Consider the following 23444-nt stretch of genomic DNA (forward strand, 5'->3'; position numbering starts at 1 on the left):
ATGCATGCTTCCACATTACCAAGGCAAAATTTTCATTCATTTTTCACTCTCCAATTGAGTTATATCCTCTGTTCTAATGTATATACTTTTAAATAAACTCTGCATTTAGCATCTATGATATGATGATAAATGGAATCATTTCTGTCATTAATGTGAATTGTCCTAGATAGAACCAGATTTTAGATAAGCTGAAATAGGTCAGTAATGAATATTAAATAAAGCCACTAACCTTATATACTTATATACATTGACATTAAATGAAAGCTCAGATCTTCTGTCTCATTGTCTGGATGTATTTCCAGGTACTCATGAATCAAATGTAATTAGTGACCTCATACATAGCCATGCATCATCAAGACTTCCTATGGACAGTAGGAAGTGTACTAGTGGGCTAGCACTTGTCCACTGAAATAGCTGGGAATATGGTGACAGGACACAAAGACACCAGTGGCTGCTTCTCCTTAACTATGGTTGCTCTGAGTTCATGTCATATAAAGAAACAGAAGCTGAAGGGTCACTTTTTTATTCTGGAGCATTTTTAAAAATTTCATCTTTTGATTTTAATTTTCAAAAGTAAAAATTCTAAAGCCAAACAAATTGGGATTAAAGATAAAAGTTTAAAACTAATTTCAAGGGGATGTAGTTCAGTGTTAGACTATATGTCTACCATGGATGAGGTGATGAGGTAGTGGGTTTGATCCTCGGCACCCAAAAACACTGTTAGAGTAAGCTAACACACTCGTTGTCTGACTGGAGACAAATAACAAAACCTCCAGGCTGCAAGCGTCTCCCTTGAGTTAGTATTCTTCCCACTGTGTTCTCCATGTGCCTGTCATTTGGATTGTGGGTTGTAAAAAATGTCAGAGCACATTGTAAACTATTCAGTTATAAAACTTGGTTGTTCTTTGAGAGTCAAGGAGAAAGTTTAGGGAATAAAAAAAATAACAATAACAAACAACAAGTTCTTAGCTTGAAGAAACATAATATTTTATGCTAATAATACAACATCTAGTATAAAGAGCTATTTCATAAAAAATCAGACATTTAAACAGAACTCACGTATTGTTTATTTTTTGCAAGTATTTAAAAATAAATATGCAAGACGTGGTGCAATAAAATGATTGTGGGAAATAAAGTGATTGTGACATGTTTGCTGTCCCACCCCAGAACTGATAGCCTAGTTGAACAAAACACATACAAGTGCTTGCTGTTTCACTCAGCAAGTAATGGCGAAGCTGAAGTCTACTTGCCAAGCATTTGGCTGGCTACTGGAGATGCAATTGTGACTATGGTGAAGCCCAGTGACCTGAGGGTGGGCTAGCTGAGGGCGAAGAAATTACGACTGTGAGCACCTGAAAGTGTGTTAGAGTGGATATTATTAAAAGTTTATGCTTTTAAAAAGTGAATGTTAGAGGTTTTTGTTTTTCAATTGTGTGTTTCTGGAGTGGTGATGTGTGCGTGTGATGAATTCCCTGGAACTGGAGTTACAAGATGTTCTGAGCCACCAGATGTGGCTGCTGGAAACCAAACATGAGTCCCTGCAAAGCAGCAGCTTAACTGCTGGTTGAGCTGTCTTTCCAGCCCCTCGCGATAGATTTTAGATGAAAGTGTGACCTTGAGTGATAAGTAGAATGATAAGTTGATGTGCTAAACAAGGCTGTAAGTCATTTATTCCCATTTAAAGTAAAAGTGCGACTATAATAATATAATAATAATTTACAGACATTAGATACATGCTTAACTATTAAGTGAATACATAAATGCTATGACATAGAGGCATAAAATGTATTTGTACCCCACGTTTATCCGTGGTATGGATATGTAAGGGTCTGATTTCCCATTTTGGTTAGCAATTTAAATATGGAATTTCTCTGTAAATAGGTGGTTACCATTTTAGAAAAGTGTCATAGAGTACATTAGCAAACTGCAGTGTGTATCTGTCTGAAGTCGGATTAAGAAGTTCAGCTTTATATTGTATCCCACACCCTTGTTTTAACTTGACAGAGGAGTCCCCACCCCTAATTTTAAAATAGGATGCTTTGGCCGAGGGGCTGGAAAATTGTTGCATACTTGTGTAGCATTCCTATAACTTAATCGCTCCTCAACTTTTTCTCTTAGTTTAATCATTGGAGAATGTTCTTTGTTTCTATAGTCACTGCTCCACATAGTAACAGCTTGTTGTATTATGGTCTGTTAGCCAGAGGGTAGGTTTATTTTTAAAACCCTGAACTCTGAATTTCTCTTTATTTTCCCGGATTGAAAGCAGCTGAAATGCCTAGAGTTGCAGGTTGAAGGCTGCTTCGCAATATGTGGGGTGAGGCTCCATTCCCTCCTCCGTGTGTGTGTGTGTGTGTGTGTGTGTGAGTGTGTGTGTGTGTGTTTAAATTTTTTCCCTAACAAATGTCTTCTAACTGGCAGTTGTCTAAAAATAGAAAACTGCTTAACTAAAAATAGCCTGGCTCTCTGTCGTGCCAAAGAAAATGGAGAGGAATAGGCGTGGAATAGAAGGCTGAGTAATCCAGTTCTATTCATTCAGAGGAACCTTTGGGAACACAGGCCATGCTAAAGTGCCCTCCAGAAACCACAGGCCAGCTCTCTCTTCGGACTCTGAGGTGCCAGTAAACAGTTTAGCCCGGGGATACTTTTTTTCCCCTTCATAGATTGTAAACATTTTCTAAAAGACAAGGCTTTGTTTCACAGAACCTGACAAGCTGCCAGAAGTAACTTTTTTAAGGTCTTAAAAAATTCATAATTGTAAGTTTTTTAAAAAGAAAAAAAAAGATTCTTAAAGGAAAATGTTGTAAAATAATGTACATCATGTAATAATTAACAGGAAACTCTGTTATAATAAAAACCCTACTTAGGGCTTGCAATTAAACTCCAAACTTGAAAAGTTTCACGGAAAGCAATTGCTTCTGTGACTCACTGGAGCTGGCGAGCGGCTCATGCACTTTGCGTTAGCCCCTGGCGAGGACACTCTTGGAGGACCATATCCCCCGACAGCGCCTATTTAATCACTTTCTTAGAGTTAGCATCACCCAAGCAGATTTCTTTTTCTTTTCGTTTTTAAAATGGAATAGAACCACCCAAAAAAAAATAATAATAACATCTTTAGAGGATGGCTTTCTGCCTTAAGGGAATGACATTCTGAGTAAGCCGTTTTTTAAAACAAATATACAGACTGTTTTTGCTATGGCGGTGCCTACACACACACACACACACACACACACACACACACACACACACACACTCACACCATTTTCTTTTGCTTAAGTAATCTGAATAACCAGGGCAAACATAGTAACAGGGTGTGGAAATGTCAGCACAGGTCAGGGGTGCTGTGGCTCCGAGCATTGTTGTTTTCTGTTCCTGTAATGCTGTTAAGACTCCTGAGACACCGGACGCGAACTGATGGGACGAGGCTTAAATCACTGCTAGAAGAATCAGGGTCCTTGTATCTGTGTACATCGACTCTTCTGGTCTCCTTCCGTCTCGTAGAGCATTTTGCCGTTTTGCATGTTGGCCCCCTACCGCTCTTTGTAATGGATGCAGACCACAAGTGATTCCTTTATGCAGCATACAGGGTGTAATTGTGTCTGTGTGGTGTATTAGTAATTACCAAGCTGAATTCCCATATTGTATCTTTACTGCAGGCCTGGAAAAATAGGACCTACAATCCTGCACAGCCATTTTCAACCTAGATAGTGAGCCACTCAGAGCTGTATCCTAGGGACAAAGCTTTTCCACAGATACTTTAAAACAAAATTGTCATTGTTAGTCATTGTGCTACGCAGGGCAAACTCAGCTTTGGCAGTGATTATCTTTGACATTATAGTATTCATTTTTTTCATTATTCAACAAAGTCTTTGCAATGTGGAAAATATTCTCTTTTTAATTGTTGGCATAAAAGATTTAATCTTGCTAGATAATATAATGATATTAGCTGCATTCACTACACTGTAGTGCCTGAGCTTCTGTGACATTCATAGACATCATAAAATATAATTGTGTTAGCTGCATTTTGCCCTTAAACAGTCGTATTTTCATATATAATTTATCATTCTTGACTCAAGCATTGTTAAACCAGAAAGAGCTGACAACAAATTTTTTGTTACAGTAAACAGATTTGAATTAATTATTAATTTCTTTGCTATAAAATTTGCATCCATCCTTTATGTATTATGTAGGTGTTATCGATTTGACTGCCTCCTAATCTGTAGGGACTTGAAACAACTTTAGGACTATATCTATAACAGAAGTCAAAATAAAGCAAGCAGGTTGGTTTACACAACAGAAATTTCACTTTTGTGTGCAGATACATAGAAAGACAATAGAGTCCTGTTAGCTGCAGTAATAAATAAAGCAATATGACCATTTTTATTAGGGATAATCATTAAATTGGATTTATTTTGTGGATTATTAATGTATTTGGGATTTTAATTACATTTTACTATCCAATCTAAAAATGACCTTTTGGCATATATGTTTAAATTTTTACTTTTGACTGTAGATATTTTTATTCAAGCAATAATTATTAGACTCAGAGCAAGCTCAGAATTCAGCAACACAAGGAGAGAGACATTTGTGCAGCCTAGTCTGTGACTCCACAAAACCATCTCGCTAATACTGAAAATATACACAGGAATCAGTGGACAAACACTAGAGAAAGAGCTGTGAAGTATTTGGAGGGCGGCACAGCATGCGTGAGAACACAAGTTCTAAACCAGCCTGCGTTCTTAGCTTCTCTCTGCTGCTGTTTGTCCCTGAGAAAACTGGTAATGTCCTGGGTCCCAAAGTCATCGTTTGCAAATGGGATTCACAATGACAATTCACGCATGACTATTGTGATGTTTGGAAGTATGAGCACTTTTAGTACTTGGAACAGGTGTCTGGCTCATAGTAAAGTTTATAATAGAGATGACAGTAATGTTGATGATATATGTGATAAACCAGTACCTATTAGGAAGCAGAATATTCAGACCTAAAAATGTCATTGATTTTAATTGTAGGCCCAAGAAAAGTAGAATTCAGAAAGGAGCTATGAGCTGATGAGGAAGTTGTAAGGAAGACTTTTCAAAATATGGGTGGTCTAGTGCATCATGGGAAGGGGGAAGTCAGACAAAGAATTAGCATGCAGTGCGTGCAGTATTCACATAGAGAAAGAGACCGGAAAATGGTTGTAAGGGAGAGCAGTCAGACACAAGGAGCACTAAGTGTTTCATGTGGAGTTAGAGGTGATGAAAACAGGTCTGGAAAAGACACTGTGGACTCAAACAAGAGAATAGCATAAAAAAAAAACTTAAGGAAGGTTTGACTAAAATTAACTATCTTAAAAATAGAAATGGTAGAATTATTTTTAAAAAGTGCTAAATTAGTTTAATCTGAATAAATAATATATGTAGGCATGTTAGAAAATCTAAAGCCTTTTCCTGTATGTGTATATTGCAAGCTGTTTCAGTCACCCTGTAAAGATCTATGATTGTACATAATACATTTAATGCACATGACTTCAATTTACAATGATAATGTACAATGCATTTCTATGAAGTCTATTTATCACATTTAGTAGAGAAAGATTATAGAGACTACAGGTCATATATTTTTAAGTTCTTTAAGCACCGTACATTAAATTGGAGATACTGGAATTTCCTACGAAAGGATGTGCACTTTCAGTGACTACACAAACAGACCCGGACCCCATACATACTGTCAGAAAGGAGAAGCCCTAAGCTTTCCGTATTATGGGAAGTCTGCAGTCTGAAAGCCCCGCGTTCTCACGACTACACTGGGTGGTGTAAGATGAGAGGCGAGTCACACAAACCGTGCTTCTCTACTTGCAGAAACTGTGACCTTGGCATGTTTCAAAATCTCCACTGATATTCTGCTTTCTAACTCGTCACCTCATATTCGGTCTTTCTGTGTAATTAAAAGTAATATACATGGTCATTAGCATATGCAGGTGCATGATCGTCAGACATGTGTACCATTTCTTTTCCTGCTGCTCCTCCTTAGTCATGTCAACTTAGGCAATTTTTAAAATCTCTCTCTCTCTCTCTCTCTCTCTCTCTCTCTCTCTCTCTCTCTCTCTCTCTCTCTCTCTCTCTCTCTCTCTCTCACTGAAATCTACAGTATATTTTGTTTTTATATCCTAAAGTCGTCCTCTTGTGAACGAATGTAGTTCAGTGGTAGCCTACCCACCCTACTGTGTTCAAGGACCTGAGCTGAATTCTCGGCATAGGAAATGAAGTCATTTTGAGAAGTACTATAGATGGATAAACGTTATGTAATAAAACCCCTCAGGCAGACCGTTTACTGACTTTTAAACTAGGATAATACATACAAAAGAAGAGCTAATTCTGTTAAAGACCATCAAAATAATGTTGAAAAAGAAGTAAGTAGAACTCTCTCAAATGGAATACCTAAACCAGTTTCTGTTAGGAAACTTTGTTAAAGTTACCATGCAAGCCCTGGTTTGCCTTTCTAATTATGTGCATCCAAGGAAGAGTCATACTGGAGTGAGAGAGGGGGTGGAAGGCAAAAAGAATGAGCGTGAAAAGCCTGCAAGTAATTGGCAAAGCCGAGACATAGTACCCCTCCTATGCTGTCGGTTCCTTTCTGATTCAAAAATAATTAATCTCATTCAAATCCTACCTAGGCAATGGTGCTTAGTGTGGTGATCCTGCTAGTGATAAAAATACATGTGTACCCTGATGGCTTCTGGTGAAACTTTCCAGTGTCTCTCTGCCAGCTCGCTCCATATTTTGATGGAAGTATGATACATACTGCTGGAAATGAACCAAGCATGTGCTAATGTATTATACATTTGGCTCAGTTCCAGGACAGCAGGTGTCTTAAATATTCCAGTCACACACTCACAATATATATAACCACTAGAGGCAAAGTAGTTTTTCTAAATCAATGATGTTAGTTCTGAACCAAGCCTATCTTGTGCCATACGGACAGCATAGATAGACGGCGGTGGGGGGAAGGGCCTTTCTCTGATTGGAGGTGCAGCAAACAAGCAGTTCTGAAGTCTACACTTGACCACTGGCTCCCAGATCTAGGCACTGGTTATTCAATCATCAGAAAACAAATTCTTGAAACCCAAAGAGACGGTTCAACACTTTCCATAACCGAGTTCCTGCAAATAGGAGAAATTCTCCTTATATTAGAGAAAACAGTAGTAAATTGTCTGATAATAAATCGGTAGGATGTGATTAGGGGAAGAAATCTGTGTGTCATTAGAATCCACCATTCAGTTTGCAAACAACCTAACATGAAACAACCTGGCTTTCCTGGGGTTCTAATTACTAAATTGAACTATTTCCTTTTAGAGGAAAAAAAAGGCAATAATAGCTATATGGAGATACGCCGGGTGGTGGTGGTGCATGCCTTTAGTCCCAGCACTCTGGGGGCATAGGAAATACATCTACAGAGAAATTATTTAGGAGATTATTAAGTTTTATCTTCCTGCTGAATCCATACATGTGCACCTAAATGCCTGTGCACACACACAGACACACACACACATATACACAAACACAGGCACACAGGGACACACACAGACACACACACATACATACACACAGAGACACACAGAGACACACACACACACAGCTTCTGCTGCTTTCATAAATGGATGAAACCTGCAGCTCTAAGCAATTAAACTCAGGTACACAGCTTCCATTTCACTAAGCACGAGTTCCTGCGTCAGATCAACAAACTTGCATTGATCTTTGTCTAACCCTTTGGCTTCAGCAATAAAATGATGCAAGGCTGGAGAAAGGTTTCTGACTGCCCCCAGCCACCTGCCGTAACCTCATGCCGCCTTTCAGTATAGACAGGATCTCTTTGATGATTAGTCAATAATGCGCATTACCTCATGGAAACGGGCTTTGAACCCTGTTCTACTTCCTCTTTTAATGGTGCTGTTTCCCCTCATCTTTCAGCAGTGATCTTTAAAAAGAAGTGAGATGCTATTCAAAGCAACGGCGATGGCAGGCTGAGGCATTTCGAAACCGTTAAGTGGTTAATATTATTTATCCACCAGAAAAGTGCTGTTAAACCCGTGCAGAACTCCAAGCATGCTCACTGTAAACTCCTTTGACTATTATACAGCACGGCTTCCTTTCAGTTTTCACAAAATCCAGTTTCCCGTCGGAGAGGCTTGAGTATTCCTTGCTGTGGAGGCCTCCAGAGAGAAGAGAGGAGCTCACAACTGTGAGACAGTCGGTGACTGTGACTGTGGGTGGCATTTCTCTGCTGAGTCAGGTCCCCAGGCTTTACCAACAGTACAGATTCTCTGACAAGATGCAAAAGCCCAAGTCTGTCTGTGCTTCTTGAAGCTCTTCTGTAATTTTCCCCTTTCCCTTGCAACTTTGGGAAGTTTTGACTTAAGATCGTGTACTTTTTTTTGTCCTCTCTTCCTCTTAACTGTTAAAAGAAAATTGAGAAGTTTTCCACCGAATTCCTTTACTTTTCCTATCATCCGGCCTAGAAGGTAAAGCAGTATTATCTACATTTGTGTGAAAATGAGGAAAAGGAACAGCTTATGTCACCGTGACTAGGAAAAGAACTGTTAGGATGCATGCGAGATTTCTCCAAGACACACAGCACAGCACAGAGATCAATAATTGTTTTTTTCATAAAAGTATACAATTTTCTCTTCTCTCCACCAATTCTCTCAAACCTAGAAAAGGGGCAAATTTAAAATCACCTGTCCAGGCCAACTGAAACAGAGAACTAAGCAGTTAGATTAATCACTTCAGTATACTATCTCCCATAAAATAAACCATTAAAACCTGTTTTTCTTGGCAACTGAGACTTGGGGTTCTTCCTAGGAGTGTCATAATCATTACAGTAGACCTGCGCTTGGATGTACCCAGAGGTTCAGCCTGTGTCATAAAACAGAATCCCTCCAGCCTTAGGAGCTGAGAGAAGTGCAACAGTCTTTCTTTCCCTTCCTTTCCCACTTCATTTTAATGAGAACTATGTTACAGAGATGCAATAGAAGAGGCTGTCATCAATCCAGTGGTCATGGTAGTATTGACAGGAAATATCCTACATACGAGTACTTGTCAGAAAATAAATTTCATTATAGATATTTCCCTCTGTGGAAAAAATTATCAGACAAATTGGTCAAAAGTTATATACACAGAAAATTCACATTTTTTGTGTGTTTGGTGGAAGGATTCAACCTAGGTCCTTGCACGTCTTAGAGGTACACTTTACCTTTGAGCTCCATTCCCAGCCCTTAGGTAATCTTTATTATCAGACAAGCTTGCATAAACAGCAGAGTTGTAAAATTTAATAATGATAACCACTCAATTCTAGTGCAGCTCACATGTAGTTCATAAGCTTGATTATGTGCTAACCAATCCAAAATTTGAGAGATTTCCTCAACCAAACTGTGCCTCTTTATTGGCATCCATGGCACAGCAATCATAATAGATGTATGGTTGTAAGAATGTATTTTAAAAAAATCCATTCAAGGTTTAGTCTTGACACAGATACATGCTCCATAAATGGTATGTTTTATTGATAATATATAGATAAAATATTAAGAAAATTAATATTTTGATAGTGAAGGGAGACTACTTTAATGTCCTCTTCATGCCATAGAAGCAGATATAGTTTTATAACTACCTGGTAAAGTATGTGGAAGAAATGATTGTGCAAATGAAAATGTCTAGATTCACCAATAAACTTACAAAAATCACTAAAATTTCCTAAGTTATGAAAATTGTAATGAGCATCTTAAAAGTCAGGTTGCAGAGTATTTCCATGGATGATTCCTAAGATTCCCGAAGCCATCGTGTCTAAAACAGACAATCAAAGCCTGCAGGGACAGAAACCTGATTCTCAGAGACTTGTCAGAGAAGGCCTTCTAGGGCCGGAGGACAGAGTGCTCCATGGGGCTCTGTAGGGCTCTGTGGAGCTCCGTGGGGCTCACAGCCCCCCTTGCTTGCTCTGAGTTAGACAACAGATGTGAGGGAAGGTCAGGACGAGTGGCCCTGGATGGCCTGTGACAGAGCTGTGGTAGACTGGACAGCGCAAAGCCAACCCCACATAAGCCAACTGACAGACTAAGAAGCACTTGGTGGGCTCGCTGTGTTGCTTTCCCTGTTTCTCAAAACTTCTCCCTCGGCATGATCATCCATTCTTTCCTCTTCTCCACCCCAGTATCTGTCTACTGCGTATCAACCGTCATCTTCTCTGTAATCTCCATTGTCTCTCTGCACCTTTCTCCTATAAATTCCCCAGCATTCTTTCTAAATTTTGTAGCATTGTTTTAAGATGAAGGTAACTGAATGGAAACTTAGTTTTACTGTCTGTGTGAAAGTATGAATTATGNTCTTTAGCTAAAGTAAATAAATTGAAATAATTTATTTCAATTATTAACTAATTAATTTGAAAATAAAAAGTTATAAAAATTTAAAATTTAAACTTGTCCACTAATTAATAGCAGTCATTAGTCTATTTAGGTCTTGTTCAGGATATATTAGTAATACCACCAGGCTTTGTAAAACACCTTTTAATAAAATGTGTTTCTGTTTGTAAGTATTTCATCTAAAAGAGAAGATTCCAGTTTCTACAAGAAATGCATTAGATGTTTTCAGACTCTTTTGTCCTATAATTACATCATATTTATTCTAATCCTTATACTCAATTTATAATTGTCTGTGCTAATAAAACCTGGCTCTCTACACTAATACTGTTAAAATAACAGGAACTAGAGAATGAATCTTAGAGACGGGAGCTACCAAATAACAAATGAGCCAGCCAACCTCAGGGCGAGTCCCTGTGGGAAGCTGCGCTGAGGGTCCTAACTCAGAAATGCTGCTGGCGCTTTTGATGCTGGCCCTAGAAGCACTGCACAGCTATTTAACTCATACCAGATGGAAGTCATTGTGTTGTTATGAAGGCAAGTAGTGACCTTTATTAATGAACTCTTAAAATCTGCATTAATTCATAAAAATCTAAGGGACCAAGTCTTTCCCAGGTACTAGGAATACTCAGTGAAAAGGTGCAGCTGTGCCCTCGGGAAACTGGGTTTGGAATGTAAACTGAGGCAGGAGTTTGGGGGCAGTCCGGGTGGAAAAGCCGCGGTAGGGTCACAGGGAGAAGGTGGAGGCAGCAAGGGTGACAGCGCTGATGAGCTTAGTAAGCACAGCTCACACTCTAAGAGGGAGGCTGAGACTAAGCTTCTGTCTGGGGGATTTGGAGCATATTTATTTTTAAGCACCTTTTATTTACTTGATGCCCCTTGATCACTAAATAATAGAGCCCTATAATGCGTCCTTCTACTAGAGACCTACTCGAGACCACTGAACATAAAATCCAGCACTTATTCTTGATCCACATAATAGATTTGTGGTAATGAGATAAAGCCGTAGGGTGCAGGCTTGACTCTGAGTTTCCTGCGAGTTCAGATCCTGTGGTTTACAATGTGCTTGGAGAGACACGAGGTAGCAACCAGTCTAACTTATGCAGAAAAGAAAGAAGGGGCGTTCTATCTCTCCTGCTTGCTTTTCAGAGGCCTGGGGTGGAAATCCCTGTTGCCTAATATGGGAGTGCACAAATGGAGTTCTGTTCATTCACCTACTGACAACAACCCTAGAAACCTAGGTCACTATTTCCAGGCAAATACTCTGAGCCTAAATCTGTGCATGGCCTTTTCCTCAAATCTGAGTTCTAACTAGCCTCTCCAGGTTTTTTTGTTGTTGGTTTTTTTGTTTGTTTGTTTGTTTGTTTTTTGATCACTGAGAAACATTGCTGTGGTCTCCTGCTCATAAACAAGTCTGCTGGAGTCCAACATTCTCTATCTGTCTACCTAATTGACTGGCCTAGCTAACCAACCAGCAGCGGCTGTTACAAAAAGTTAGAGTGCATTAGGCAATACCATGAGCAAGCTAATGCTATATTAAGAGAGTCCTAGGAGATGTCTTATGTTGAAAATAATGATTATAGCGATAATGGTGGTGGTAATGGTAGTGATAAGGCTGCAGATTGAGTCTGCTGACTTTTGACACATAGCATGACCTCCTCTGAAAGGAAAGTTCTTTGTTGTATTGAGGAACAACGCTGGGCTTCTAGCCACCAGCTTCTTCTTAGCCTGTCTGAGACTCCTCGCTGTATGTTGTCAGGCTGTCATTAGCAGTTTTCGTCTATAGAACGCCTGTCCAGAAGAGTTAGCCGATCTCTTGCAACATCCTACTGTCAGCTCCTCAGCTAATTGCCAAGAACAGACAGCCCTCTAGAGACTTCCTGTCTGCATTAATCTTACAATCTAAAAACAACACACAAAAATAAGTAAGAGCAATAATGGAGATAGCACACAGATATGAAATAAATGTTAATTATACAACTGTAGAGAAACATAAAAAAATATTAGCTATTTTTCCAGGGCTCCTTTAATGCTAATCAAGCTCTATCCCTTGCCCTCCATTAACTCCAGGCTACTCTGTTCTTCCTTTCTCCTTCCTATATTTTAAATTTGGCATTAGAATAGATAGGGGATTCTGGGGTTCTGTGGTGGCCATTGCTAGAAGTAAAAGAAATGAATAGCCTGCATTCAAATCTAATAAGTTTCTCTGTGTGTTTTCAGGTCCTATCGTAATTCACTTTAAATAAGTACCATTGTTACTGAAGCCTTAGATCCCATTATTCTTTCATTAACAACACTATTTGCTGAATGGTATCCATGTACTGGACACAATCACAATCACATTGCACAGATACTGTGACTTGTTCTCACACATGTTGACGTCCTTCCTTGGGTATCCATAGAAACTAGCTCACAGGCTATCCTGACACCATCCCTGTGACACTACATATTCCTCAGACCTTAGTTCCTTTCTAACATGTCAGGAAAAAGGGTGGGGAGCACTGCTAGTCTGTGCTTAGAGTTGTTAATACGAGTCTCAGGGATGCTATATTTCAGACTCAGAATTAGGACGTAGGGAGTTTTCAGGCTGTACTCACTGGAGAGGTGGTACATAAGAGGCCGTTTTCCACCTTTGCCATCAAATCACTGCAGAATAATCAAACAAAAAAAAACAAAATTCAGTAGAGACTGGATTGTAACCAGTGGATGGCAATGGGCTGGTTTATGAAATGGAGGGGATCAAGTGGAAGGAGGAAGAGGAAGAGGGTGAAGACACTGTAAGTGAAGTCTGCCTTCGGAATCTAGAGTTGGCCTTAGACTCCTCCGTCTCTGCCAGTTAAGAACTCAAGAAATGGGAAAGAACTTGGAGAATAAGTCATTTCTGTTTCAGTTACTGGCTCATGTTGGGCCTGTAACTGGAGACATGAAAACTATATTTTGGATGAAGGGCAAAGAGAGGAATTTCCCATTGGTAGGGAAAATGTGCCAAGGTCAAGCCCATTAGGGCTCTTAATTCTCTACAGTCTTCAGAGGGCCCAGTGGAAGAGCATTTTTGGCAAGGATATAATGGAGCTTCTAAATTTTGGGAGTCTCTGATTGCCTTAGAAATAAAGTTTTATATGTCTCTCTCTGATGGAGTAACAAGTGAATCCAATCCACTGCTAGCCTCAAATCTTTGTTGTTGTTGCTTCATAAAAAAAAGAAAAATAAAAAAAAAAAACTATGTATCATCTACCTTTTGAAAAGCCAGTGGTAGAGTAGAGATCCAACCAAAGGAGAGTTTCCTATATACATCAAGGGCAGCACTTTGTTCCCGGGGAAACCTAAAATAAGGACACAAAGATACCTGTTGCAATATTTTGGTTCTTCAAAAATATTTTTGTTCTCCTTGTGGTAATTTCAAGTAACAGTAGTCCCCAAAATCTCAGGAGCAATAAAGATACAAGCACTAGGGGTAGCACTTCTAAGAAGGCTATGGTCTCCAAAGCAAAGAGGGAAAGCAAGGACATCCCAGACAGGGATGAATAGCACAGGTAAAGACTGTCTAACAACTTGCTACAGACCTGGAAATTACAGGAAGACTTCCCCTTGGACAAAGCATGGTACTCTGGAAGAGAAGGGGAAACAGGCCAGGAAAGCAGGTGGAGAGTCTGCTCTACTAGCTTGTGTGTGGCATGACTGTTGCAGCCAATATGGTTAGTAAAGAGAACAATGATGCGATTAGATTTTCGTTTTAATTCGACCCTGCCAGATGCATAAAGGAGGCTGGTGTGGAAAGTGGGCTCAGAAACCCCACAGACTGAGAACAGGAGGCAGAAGAGCAAGGTGGAGGACAGCTGGAAGGAGGGGATGAAAATGAGGATGACTGCTGGGCTTCTGGCTACAATAAGTTACAATATTTTCTGACAGAGGGCTAGAATAAGGGGTAAACTGGAATCAAGGAACAAAATGAGAATAGAAATAAACAGAGATCCTCTGACCCCTGTAGAAATTGGGGCACATCGTGACAGTGACAGCTTTGCAGTGCCACGGAAGAGAGTGTGGGAGACAGGCCACTCTCCTTTCAAATGATGTCATGCGTTGACCATGCTTACAAATGAAAGAGTAGACAAGAAACTACACGGAAACAAAAGTCACAGTTCGTCCTTAGTGTGATTACTGAAGCAAGCATATGCAGCGACTTTTGTTAATAGGTTTATAAGAGACGACGCACTGAGGAATTATTTTTAAAACTCCAGTGCCTCTGGATTCAGACTTTCCCCTGTAACAGATTTGCAGCGGAAGTGCCACAGTCGAGAAGAGTCAGATATGGAGTCACATTCACGTTTCATGTGCTCACAAAACCTGCTTCCTGATCTTTGTTAATTTATTCCTTTCCTCTCTTTCTCGGTGTTGTTGAATTCATGCTGGCTTGCTTCTTTTTTTCTTCCCTTTTCGAGAAATCATCAACATCAGCTATTTTTCAGATTCATCTTGAATTTGACTGACTTTATGAACGTATCAGGCCCACATCATACTTGCTGTTAAATATTCAGCTTTAGGTTGATCCTCGAGTCAGGATGTCAGGGAGTGTTTCATGGCTGAAGTGTGTCAGACTTCCCAGCTCAGTGCTATTCTACACTAAGCCAGTGATGCCTGAACACCAAAAGACCCATGAGGACTCTAAGCTGCTCCCCTGCCCTAAGGAAGTCTGGATCGTCTTATTGGCTCTGGAATCACTCACATTTGCAAATTCTCCCCCAGGCTGAGGTGCTTCTCCTGAGCCTAGAAGAGTGGGGTGGTGCAGAACAGCTCCCAACACTTCTGGGGAAGCAGAGGCGAGCTGTGCCCAGGACTGCAGAAACATGCTAACTGAGCATGTGTGCATTCACAGACCTTCTCCCATGCTCTTTCCTATGATGTGATTGTTTAGCTTTGTTTACGATTTACATTCTGCTTAAAATGCCTCTCCCTTTTCCCCTTTTCTACAATGAATTTCATTTTCCCTTTTCTTCTGCCTTAAAAGAAACTAGCTCCTCACAACTTCTTCCACAGTCTTCCAAGCATCGTCACCTCTCCTGAGGATTAAATGTCAATCAAACCACTAATTTTTAAGCAATGGGATAAAGGATGAAATGCCTGAGTTGCAAGAAACTATAAATTATGAATTATGAACAATTTTGTATTGTTTTCTGCCTTAAAAACTATACACTTCAAAAATAGTAAATTTGTAATGATTACTTTAAAATAATGAGATGCTAAGTGTTAAAAATAATATGAAACAGTAAATAAAAGAGTAAAAATAGGGAAATTCCCATAAAGAAACCATTGCACTGAGGCTGATTTTCTTCCTCCTGTCACTTGGATGTTCTTTTCTGCTCTGTTTTTTTTTTCCCCCATTTAAGTCTGTCCTTTATGCTCCAAACATCTAATAAGCTCTTGCCACGTCCCAGGTTCCATGCTACGTCCTGGCAATCCAGCATGACAAGTAAACAGCCCTGTGCTATAAGAGGCTCCCAAGAGCAGCAAGAAACATGTAGTAATTTGAACCATATAGTCAGAAAACCAATTCACATCTGGAGGACCAGAGGCAACACCCAAGACAGAGTAGCAGTTGGCAAGTGTACATTAAGTGGTCTGGATCCCACTGCTGTCTCCGCCTCATAACCGGCAGCTTTAGTTGGGAAAGCTCAGCAAACATTACCATGGAAGAGGAAATGTGTGTCCCTTTCATCTCCACAGCATTTGCTGAGTTGAGCACCTAAAGGATGTCAGACTATTGCATGCAAAATTCCAAACAAAATACAGGGAAAGCTTTTGTTAAGGGCCTCGTAATGCACCCAAGGGGGCAGACACACAAATGACGAATAATGGGTGACTGAGGCTATAACAGAAAATGTGTGAAGTCGGTGTGATGCGAGCAGTTCAAAGCTGACACAGTGGCATGGCAGCTCACTTCGGAGGAGGATAGTGACTGCTTGACTTACTCCTAGGGCCCAGCTGGAGGAGCGGCTCTGTAATGCTTGTGCACTATGATTCTCTACCTTCTGGGAGGCAGGAGGCGAGCCACAAGACCCTGGGCTCATGCCCACTGCAGTCCGAGTGACTTCAGGAGTTGTCATATCTAAATGCTTGCATGAAATGTCATATCTAAATGCTTTCTGTGACCATTAGAAAGCATGGGATGATATTTGATAAATTAAAAACTATTCAAATCCCTAAATAATATCTTCTACATTACTACAAAACAATTTACTGGAAAAATCCTTCAACTACACTATTTTTTAAGCTTTACTATATTTATTTTTGAATTGTTTGTATTAGGAGACAGGAGAGACAAGCATTTGAGTGTATGTTTTAGCAGAGGCCAGTGGCTCAGATCCTGGGGCTCTAGAGTTACAGAAGGTTGTAAGTCACCCAACTCTGGTGCTGAGAACCAAACCCAGGCCCTATGGAAAAGCAGTACACACTCCTGCCTTCTGAGTCATCTCTCTAGTCCCTCTAATCAACCTTTTAAGGAAAGTTTGGTCCCTTAATATGTCTAAGTTCAGCTCCCAGAGAGCCAACACTCTCTTCTCCATGGGCACTGCATCCCCATACTCAGACCCACGCACAGAAATATAGCTGTCAACATAATCAAAAATAAAATCCACAATGGTCTCCTTTTGCTATAAAAAAATAAGCTGTTTTTATTGTTTTTCTTTATTTTTGAGATTGTAATGCATCATTTCCCTCTTTCCTTTCCTCCTTCTAAGCCCATCCTTGTTCTTCCAAAGTCATCACTGCTTATCTATGTATATATATGTACTGCGCTTTTCTAAATATAAGTTGTTTGGTCTGTGTACTGTTGCTTGTATGTGTGTTTTCAGAGCTGACCATTTGGTATTGGTATTGGATGACCACTTGGTGAGCTCTTCCCTGTGGAAGGCTCTTCCTCCCTTTCCCGGTCTTCAGCTGCCTGTGTTTCTTAGTGTAGCATTGAGGCCCCATGGACATTTGCCCATCCACTCTGACAGGTCTCTTGTTTGTGCCCTTATCAGCTCATGTTGGTGAGACTTTATAGGTATAACTTCTGACATTTCTAGGAGTCACAATTGCCTAGAAAATTCCTTGATCCTCTAGCCCTTATCATCTTTAGGTCCCATTTTCTCAAATGTTTCCTGAGACTTAGGTGAAGGGGTTGGTTTGTAAATTATCCAGTGGTACTGAACCCCACAACTCTGCATTTTTATTAAGAGAGATATCTTTAATGAGGGGCGGTAGCTGCACTTACCTGTAGGTATAAGGGTAAGATTTAGAATGGAGTAAGGAATTATGCTATCTAGCAAAGTGTTGTTAGTAGATTCTTTACCAAGGTCACTAGCCCCTGGGATTTAGGTTTCTATTACCAGGTATGACTTCCCTGCTATTAAGCGGACCTTAAGAGACAGTTTTGGTTGCCACAAACATGTAAGTACCACTTTTTGCACCTTTATTCACATCTTACCATGATGGTCTCTGTCATGCTTCGTGGACGTTGCAGCTGTAGAGGACTAGAGTGCTTCCTCCCTTGGCAGCTTGCTCAGTATTTTCTGAAACCACAGAAGTTAAATCCTAGAAAACAGGCTTTCAGGTTAGGTCTGCCTTGAATTACCCGAGTGCTTTGTTCTAAGTGTGTGCTGTCTTTAGTAATAGCGGCTTGCTTTCAGTCTATGGGAAGCAACCAAGGGCTACATCAGTAGTCTATAACGGACAACCTTGACCAACCATATGAAAGGAAGTTTTTCACATATGGTACTGGGGATTTTGTTAGCCTATGACTCTTATGAGAAGCATTGTCAGCCCAAAGGGCATAACTTCCTTTGAGGTGTGTGTGTGTGTAAAAATAATCAAAGAAAAAAAGCTATCAATTCGAGAAGGGTACATGGGAAGGGTGGGAGGAAGAGCACAAGAGGAAGGGAAAAGGGGAAAGTGTAACTCTGTTTCAATTAAAAATTTACTTAAAAATTAAAATAACAGAAAAAATAAAATCTTAAAACAAAACAAACAAAAAACACTGTAATTTGTAGTTCCTTGCACATGCGTGCGCACACACACAATCTTTCATCAGTAGAAGAAAAGATACATTTAGAATTAATATTAATCTAGAGATAAACAGTGTGATAGTTTTATATTTTCAACTTTTTCAGATTTTCATCACAAATAATTTGTTATGATTTAATTTTTCATGTATATGGTTCACTCATCTGATTAAGACTGAAGTGCTGATTGTACTAAGTTCACAGTATATTGACGTGTCTTTTATTCCTGGAGTAAGAACAAAAGAGAATTGTGGAATACATAAATGTGACACAGACGATGCTTACAGTTTTCATTATAAAAACTTGTAGAGAAATTTCTTGGCACTTAGTCATCCCCTGGCCAAGAGCTCTGTTAGAAATCATAACATAATTATATGTTGTATATTAGTGTGTCCCGATTTGGACATTGTTACTTTGACTTTATAGACCTAACTCCAGGTTTCAAAGAGCATCTTAGGGTGGCCCCTCCCAGACAGCAACGTGTCCTGAGCCTGGAGTCCCTTCACCCAGCCTTCATTTCATTTACAACTACATGACTTCCTGTGTGTAAGCCTGCTGAGCTTGTCCTCACCAGGCCCAGAAGCCTTAAAATCAGAAGAAAGAATGCTGCCTTTCCTAAGTCAATGGGTTTTCTTCCTTGGTATTTGTGTGAACGCAATATCCATGCAACTATCAATAATATTGCCTGTATGTGTTCTTGAAACATGAACACCCTAAAGTCGGGGAAGCACCCATTATGGAAGTAAGCATGATTACTTGGATTTTAACAAAGGTTAATGAGAGTAATTTGGGGGTTTTCACAAAAGGGTTTTAAATTTCAGCTGTATAGTTAGGAGCAGATAAAAATTAGAAGACAATGCAAACATATGTTATTCAGAACTGAAACTGCAGACAGAGAGGAAATTGGCTGGTTTGAGCTCTTACTATGAGATAGTAGTTATTTGAAAGAAATGTTGAATCCTACTTAAATAGCCTTAAGATGAGATCTATAGCTTCATACAATTGAAAAGGGCCAATAATTTAGGTACCTCTTTTGTACTAAAAAGAGATTTTTTTTAAAGAAAACTAAGAATTTAAAACAATGCGTAGCTAAAAAGGAAAAGTCAGTTTAAATCATTGCATAGGGAAGAGATTGTCGTGTTGATAACATAATGCATCAGACAAGAAATAAGGCTCCATGTGGCTTTCTTTTTCATTTATATTCCTTTCAGTAATGAAATGGAATCTGTTACCCTACATCTATTTCATTAGAATTTTTGAAGCACCTGTCAGCTATCATCGGTTTATACATATTTCAGGTTTTCCTGGTGAACACATGCAATGATGCAGGTCCATATGTCCACATATCTGGGCGTAGAGATACCACAGAATTGTTGGATTACCTGCCTGGACTTCTCCCATGTATTGTTTGGGGATGTCACCTTCTGTCAGTCTAATTACTTCTCTAGAAGCGGCTGGTCTCTGCTCACTGTGTGACAATCACGACTTTGTGAATACACCCCAGAAGCCTCTGCAGTCAATTCATCTAGCCCAAAAGTGTCACTCTTTTGTGGCAAGCTGACTTCGGTATACAGGCTCCCTGAAGACTTGCAGAGTCTCTCGGGGGGAGGGGGCAGAGTCTCTTTAGATGTAGTAAGGAGTTGGAGTTGGTGGTTTGAGTAGATAGATACCTTGCCTTCTCTTGGCACACAGGGAAAGATTTCTTCATAATATTATTTGAAGAACACCATACATAATACAAGTCCCATATATGGCTTCTATCTCTGTTAAAGAATGGCTGTCGGAATGCCTACATTACCTGACCAGAGACACTTATAAAAAGATCAGAGACACTCTCGAGGCCAACGGCAGAGAGTTTGATTTTGCTGGAAAAGTCCTATAGGAATATGCTTTGAATCCATTTAGTAAGCCCTTTCGTTCATATTGACTATTCATTACTGTGAATAGACAGACTTGGCTGGGGCTAACAGTAGCTCCTTTGTCATCATTAAACAGCTGTAGATTTTAATATAATAAAGATAAAACCGTTCCTCTAGTTCTGCATTCACACTATGGTATTCAAGTTTGTGCCACCACTTCCATTTTCCAAGCTTTATAATTCCACCATAATCATTTGTTCTTGGCAGAAATATGTTATGCAAGCACTCAGCTGAGGATAATATTTTTGAACAATTTTTCCAGTGTTCTGGTTATGTGATTATGGGCATTTAGAGCTCAATATTAATTTACTCTCAGATTTTGTGTTTCGAGGTCTCAAAAAGCTCTTTTTTTGAAAATCACACAATTTAGCTTAAATCATTACTTCCATACCAGTCATGTTTATTGCAAGATAATGTTATCAGACACAAGAAGAATTTATTGGGAGAAAATCAGCTGCTGGTTTCTCCCGTTCGTTGCATTTCCATGCTGCCAACTTTGTGTGCCTTACTAATTCACATCATGCTTCAGGTAGGAAGTAACTAGGGATTCTTTTGGTTTCTTAATCCATAAATCAAGTGTTTGGTTGACCATCAGACACTTCAGCTCTTGACTAAAAGTTGATAGCATAGCTTAGTTGGAGTTGCCTCCCAAGGAAAGAGGTCTGGATTTTATCCACAACACAGTATAGACCAAAAATGATAACATATGCCTGTAATCCTAGCACCTGGAAGGTAAAGGCAGAAAAATCAGAAGTCCAAGGTCATTTCAGCTATAGAGTAAGTTCAACGTCAGCCCAGACTACGTAAAACCTCATCTGAAAAAAAAAAATGACGTCTAGGAATTGTTGCCATCCTTAAATTTTCCCCAAACATAATTCATTAAATTTTCAACCTAATATTTACGAGTGTTGAGTGAACTGCTGAAGTTGAACTTGAGTCAAACAGAGAAGGTCATGTTTCTCATTTCTTAAAAGCAGAAAACTTCAACAGGGAGAAGTCAGTCACTCCTCTTTGTCCCCAAGCAGTGACCAAAACTTTAGCTGCTATGGTTGGCAGTACTAGTTTGAGATCTGTCCTAATGTTTCCTAAGTTCGTCAAGAAGCACTTGTGAGACAGAATGAGTTAATATTTGTAGAGGTATTTCGATAAAATATAAGCAATGTTTGAATTTTTATAAACCACAGTATCTACCCACCCAAAACTTTGGGAGAATATTTAGCACACATGTATGTGCCAGATGGATTGTAATGACAGTTGATAAGCCTCTTCTAACCCTTGCGTTCTGTTGTCAGAAATCTGCATATCAAAACAACAGTATTTTTTAGAATAAGATTTGTTGTGTAAAGCACACATTGAAAAAACTACTGTCTATTAAGACTTTAAATTAACATCACATGAGGCTTTAAGCTAAAGGTTTTCATAAGAATACCTTAACATGCCTAATACAATATAAATAATTAGCTTTTGAAAGCTACTAGATATTTTCTTGATCTTATCTACTTTTCTCCATAATGTGAATTATTTTTTAAAATTGTATATGTGAGTTGTTGTGTATGTTCTATGTGTTTTGTGTGTCTAACGTTAGATGGTTGTAAATGTGGGTATGTGAAGGTGTACATGTGGGTGTGGATGCATGTGTGTGCATGAGCACGTAAAAGCCACAGGTCTGACCCCCTTTCTGGACAACACCCCACCTTTAATAATGGAGGCATGGCCTCTCACTGAAGCCGAAGCTCACTTATTCAAGATAGATTAGCTGGCCAATTTGCTTCAGGGATCTGCCTTCTCCACCCTCTGTCCCAGGGTGAGGAGTTGTGGGTACATAACGTCAAGCCCAGCTCTTTTACATTAGTTTGGCTTAAAATAACTTTGTCCTCCTGCTTATGTGGCAATAAGATATTTCTCCAATCCTGTAAGTGAATTATGAACAACAACAACAACAACAACACACACACACACACACAGAATGTAATGCAGGACACTCTGCTTCCTTAAGAGCTCAAGAATCCGTAGAGGTCAAAGTGAAAACACACGATAATTCATACCACAAGTAGAGTGTTTGTTTGGTTAATATAATACTAACAAAAGAGTTTTAAATGTAAGAAGTTAGTAAATGAATTATCATCCCCGTGTTTTATGATATTCTTTCTAGTGTTATTGTGGGAATTCTTGATGAGTTCTTGTTCTAGACCAAAATCTATGGTTATAAACTAATGAGAGGGGGGCAGGTGGCCCCACCAATTAAAAATTCCCCAAGATTAAAATGTATATTACCATCTTATGTCAAAATATTCATTTTAATATTCAAACATCTTACCACATAATAAACTGTAACCATATGTTTGTTATATTATACCACTATAACATTAATAAATATTTACAGATCTGCATTATATCCTAGATGTATGAGACATGATAGCTCTCAGTTCCATTTTAAGTGCAAGCCTTCAATGCCTCAAGAATTAATTTTAAGTAACATTGTTGAACACTGATAAAAATCAATGCATTTGAATTTTTAAGCTGGACATTCCCTTGGAAAACGGCATCATTTATTTTCCATAAATGCATCAATTAGAGAAGGATTGTTATCTTGGTTTTCAGACCTTTGACTGGGTGCTTCAATTTTTGCTTTTTTTATATCTAAGTTCTGTATTTAACACAGATCAGAGCTGCAGAACTTCCCATTAGTGAGAGACAGATAACTGTGCATCTTTTTGTAACCAACCCTCGTATTACCAAGAAAAATAAGAAATAGCATTGTAATACTCTTAATTATTAACATGTCAGGGTATATGATTAATCAAAAGTTTTGTGATCTTCAAAACCACAATAACATTTCTGTCTACTGGATTGTACATAGTTTCATGGAAAACCATGTTTTTTAAAAAGAATAAAATTCAGAACTCCTGACTCATACTTTTCCAAATGGTTATGCTGTTTTATTAGTATTTATTCCTTAGTGACAGCTGAAACTAGAGCAGACGACATCAGGAGACAGGAGGCTGGCACTAAGCCACTAGCTTCACTCTCACGTGTCAGAAGACTCTCAGGCTGATCCCTAGTCAGCTGAAACAAGACGTCTTTGCTGTTTGATAACTA

General features: G+C 39.2%; 1 protein-coding gene across 11 annotated transcripts in view; it reads left to right on the forward strand.

The window, feature by feature from the left end:
• The window catches only part of Mef2c (myocyte enhancer factor 2C), a 147729-nt gene that overhangs the window by 81192 nt on the left and 43093 nt on the right, over positions 1-23444 (forward strand). The gene's annotated exons all lie outside the window — the stretch shown is intronic.

The sequence above is a fragment of the Alexandromys fortis genome, unplaced genomic scaffold, assembly GCF_014885135.2.
Source record: "Alexandromys fortis isolate MF-2015 unplaced genomic scaffold, M_Fortis_MF-2015_v1.1 scaffold_47, whole genome shotgun sequence".
Classification (NCBI taxonomy): Eukaryota; Metazoa; Chordata; class Mammalia; order Rodentia; family Cricetidae; genus Alexandromys; species Alexandromys fortis.